At 54.1% G+C, this 4,770-nt stretch overlaps 1 pseudogene; it reads right to left on the reverse strand.

Moving 5' to 3' along the window:
- Positions 1-677: 677 nt before the first annotated feature.
- LOC104870462 overlaps positions 678-4,770 on the reverse strand; it is a 46,094-nt pseudogene continuing 42,001 nt past the window's right edge.

Here is a 4,770-nt window from a genome sequence, read left to right on the forward strand (position 1 = left end):
GCAGTGTTACCCACAAGCCGCAAACGGTGGGCACTACCATGTGAGGAAGGCTAAACATCTGCACTGTGAAATACTACTCAGCTGCAACAAGGCAGCAACGACACGGCAGGCCCCAAAACATCAGGCTCAGGAGAAGCTGGGCACCAAGGCCACCCACTGCAAGATTTGGGTGACACTTCTAGAGCTGGCAGGTCCAGAGACAGGAAGCCAGTTAGTGGTTTGAAGGGGCAGTGGCGCTGATGGGCATGGCGACTTTTCTTTGGGGGGGATGATGGAATTCTCTGAGAGAAGACCAAAGTGATGCATACACTGAATGCACTAAGCAAACTGAGCACTTAAAATAGTTTATCATGCCAGGCGTGGTGGCGCACACCTGTCATCCCAGCACTAGGGAGGCTGAGGCAGGAGGATCGCTGTGAGTTTGAGACCAGCCTGGGCTACATAGTGAGTTCCAGGTCAGTTTCAACCACATAGTGAGACCCTGTCTCAAAAAACCAAAAAAAAACCAAAAATGTTTATCATATTTCGTGTCAGTTTCACCTCAATTTAAAACAATAGCCAGAGACAGAGGCAGAGAGTGGGTCCTGCCCCGTAGGGAACCCAGAGATGTAAGAAAAGGTGGCACAGCTCTGCCTGTGCCTGTGCCTGGCTGTAATGAGGGTGGTTTCCCGGTGCCTCTATCTCCAGCTTGTGCCCCTGGCCTCCATGCTGCTGCAGAGCAGGGCCACCGGAAGGGGCCATTGCAGAGCAGGCAGTGGCCGCAGCACGTCCTTGTCATTCTGTCGCCCCTCTCCACCCAGCTTCTGGCCTGTGAATCCAGCTGCAGGGACGCAGGGGTAAGCAGGCCGACCAGCTCCTGTCAGCACAGTCCCGGGGCAGATTGGCAAAAACTGGGTGACCAGCCCTACAGGACGGAGACAGCAGCGAGGCGAGGAACAAGGCGGTGGTGGCAGATCCTGGGGTTTCGTCCCAGGGCCTCCCTGTCCCAGTCTCCCCACTAAGCCCCACTCAACTACCTGCTGGCCTGGAGGGGGTGCCAGAGTGGGGGGAGACTGCCTCCTGGCCCTCTCTGACGTGCAGTGTTTTCCTCTGAAATGGGGAGGTTGGAACACAGTCTGGTGCTACCTAGGGCCCCCCACAGTCCTCCGCACTGTGACCTCATGCCGTTCAGAAGGAAATTGCTTGTCTGAGGCCCCTTGGTCTTTCTGCCCCAGGCCAGGGCTGCTGGGTTTTGCTTATTCTATTCTATGATGTCCCTGTCATCAGAGTCCCTGTCCTCTGGTCCTAGCTTCTTTCCCCAAGGCCCCACTGGTAGATCCTCATCTGGGGCTGCGGCTACCCACATCCTGGTTCTTTCTGGCTAGTGGATTCACTTCTGCCTGCAGAACCCGAATGGCGTCTTCATGGAACCTCCCGGCATCCGCCTCCTCCCCTACGTCTCGCCCCAAACCCTTGGCTCCCTTTTTCTCCACCCGAGGCCTCCTGTGTCTTCCAGCCATTGGGAACACTGCTAGAGAGTGGTGCACACCAGGCAGGCAGTGCGGCCCCGGCCAGCTCCCACACCCGCTCTCTCATCTCCCCTCACGGGACCCCACCTTCCCAGCCCAGAAACTACATGCCCCGGAGGCCCCTCAGCCACTGCCGAGGACCTTCCTCCTTGTCTGCAGCCGGTGCCCCTCATCTGGCCCCTAGGCTTTTTTTTTTTTTTTTAACTAATACCTTTACTTTTCGAACACTGTTAAATTTATTTAACTTTATAGAAAATTGAGCAGAAATCACATCCCTCTCTGCATCCCCTCCCATTCCATGGGCTCCCTGTTTCTAGTATCTTGCAATGGAGTGAGTTAATTACTGAACCAATTTGATGCATTTTCTTGAAATAAAGTTTTATTATGGTAAAATACACACGATGCACAATTTCCCATCTTCGCTATCTTAAGTGCACAGGTCAGGGGGCTTAAGCACATTCACACTGTTGTACAGCCAACTTCACTACCCCCCTCCAGAACTCTCTGAACTCCCCAACTGAAGCTCTGTCCCCATGAAACACTGACTTCCCATTCCCCCCATAATCCCTGGCGCCCCCATTCTAGAGGCCTCATATGAGCAGAATCTTTAAGGACTTGTTCACTGAGCATCACGTATCCATGTTGTAGCATGGATTGGGATTTCCTTCCTTTCAGGGCCAAATAATATTCCGCCACAGACACACTACTTATCCACACTGATGCTTATTAAGGAACACTCTTATGTATGTATGTATGTGTTTTAATTAGCAAATACAATTATGTGTATTATGGTGTGCACCATGTTGTTTTGAAGTGCATTGATGCACTATATTGATTAAAATTCAGAGTTTACATTGGGGCCTTTCATAGCGTTGTACATTCTGTGGATTTGGACAAATGCATAATGTCCTGTATCTATCATCACAGTGTCACATGGAACACCCTGCCCTAACACCACTGTGCTCCACCTGTCCATCTGTCCCTCCCTCCCTTCCTCCCTCCCACAGCTCCAGCAACTACCAGTCTCTTTACTGTCCCCATACTCTGGCCTTCCCTCGAATGGCACATGCCGGGAACCACATGGAGTGCAGCCCTTGCCCACTGATTCCTTTCACTTAGCGATTCTCGGTGAAGCCCTCTGTGGTTTCTCCTGGCTTGACAGCTTATTCTTCCCCAGGCCTTTGGACAAGCTCGGTTCTCTCCCACTATAGAAGTCAAAGGCTGCCCTCGATACCTAAATATCTCGACGGTAAAGCCTCCCTCATTCTATACCCCATTACCTCACTGGCCCTCACTGCTGGTCACAGTCCAGCCCAGCCACCCTCCGGCCCCTGCAGCCTGGTCTTAAGGGGCCTAGTACCTCTCCAAGCCTCTTAGAAGACATCCTCCACCTGCCAGTGCCCCGACAGGGCCCCAGGACACATCTTCTCACCCCAGCTCCAGCTCCATCTAAGTTATACATCCATCACTCTTCCTGCCACCCCTCTCTTGCCCCTGGACTGTGATCCCAGAAGCCGGCTACCCCCAAGGGCAGCCACTCTCAGACAAAACCACTACACAGGATGGGGCACTGCTGTGGCAGTCAGTGCCAGCTGTGGGGTCCTCCGGGGTAGGGAGTGTATCTTGGGTGCACTCTCCTCCCCTTTCTCTTCTCCCAGTTGCCCCCAGCCTGTTATCTTGAGTGGTCTATGGGAAGATGGAGGCCAGACACTGTCCATCTTCATGATGTGCTCTCTGTGCCTGGTAGACACTGGGGACCCACAGATATGCACGGCCACACGCAGCCACACATGGGCACATAGCCACACACAAGCATGCGGAGCACACACGGGCAGGCACAGGCTTGCACAAACACAAAGAGACACGTGCCCAGCCCTCTCAGCCACACGCATCTGCACCCACACCCACAGCCACACCCGCTGTGGCCCAGCAATGCCTGGCCACTCCCGTGACAGCTGCCCGCCGGCAGTGACAACCCCACAGACGCCTAGGCGCATGTCCCCAGCCACGTCCAGCCAGTCTGGCAGGTTCAGACAGACACCACCCCAGGCAGCAAATGTGCCTGGAGTCGTTTTCAAGGACAGGGAGGCTAGGGATGTGCAGACACACCCACCTGCTGTGGCCAGGAAAGCCCACTGCCCTACCTCCCATATGCTGGAGGAGCTGCAGAGCTTCTGAACTGAGCCCTGGGATCTGAGAGGCACTTTCTGAGGCTAGAGCAACTTCTCTAAATAGGAACCACACCCGACAGCTTCCAGGGAGCTGACTCTAGGGACCTGGCCTTCGAAGCTTCACAGTCCCTCAGTAAGGGTGGATTTGGAGATGCACAGCCTAGGGGATGCTATCAGCGCCCCAGCAGGTCCCTATACCCTCTATGTACCCAGTCCCTATACCCTGAGCCCATCTGGTCTTCATATCCCTGAGTCCACTTGGTCCCTATATCCTACGCCTACCTATTACCTGCACCCTGAGTCCCTTAATCCTCAGCCAGCTTGGTTCCAATATTTTGAGCCCACCTGGTGCCTATGCCCTGACTCTCCTGGTCCCCATACCATCCATACTTCCATCCCAGCCGCTGTGGTCAGCTGATACCAGCTTGTAGCTGCCCCTCTGCAGTAACTTGTTCTTAGGCAAATGGGAAGCTGTGCTCCAGCCAGGGGAAGCCCTCAGCCAAAGAGTGTGATAAAGGCTGCCCTTTTGTCTCAAGGCTGGACCCACTGCAGTACCATCTATGCCTCGGCCTTCTTGGGCCCAGCTGAGGCACTGAAACTGCTCTCTTGACCTCCTGAAGGCACTCCCACCCACAAATCCCATGCCTAGAAATCCCCATCCCCGGTTCTACTCTGGGGGACAAAACTAAGACAGCTGGCACCAGGCACAGCACTGGGAAGCCAACCGAGGTTACATAGTTTGCTGGCCAGCAGCCAGGACGAGCCCCTAGTGTTGGGGTAGGTGGGGAGATCCCAGTGGGCTGCAGCCGTGTAGTTGCTGCTCTCCCCTGGCTGGCCTGGGGTGGGCCCTTGGTGCCACATCCCCAGCACTTGGGAACAAGGGCATGGAAACTAACAAAAGTGCTATGGGGTAAGTAGCTCCTGCAGAGGGCAGCTAAGATTTTGCAGGAGGAAAATACAGGGCAAATCTAGAAATGCATACTTTAAAAATCATATGTATGAGCCGGGGATTTAGCTCAGTTCTGCTGCCTGCCTCACAAGCACAAGGACCTGAGCTTGATCCTCAGTACAAAAAAAAAAAAAAAAAAAAA

This window comes from Fukomys damarensis, unplaced genomic scaffold, assembly GCF_012274545.1.
Source record: "Fukomys damarensis isolate Sample0158 unplaced genomic scaffold, DMR_v1.0_HiC HiC_scaffold_27, whole genome shotgun sequence".
Taxonomy (NCBI): Eukaryota; Metazoa; Chordata; class Mammalia; order Rodentia; family Bathyergidae; genus Fukomys; species Fukomys damarensis.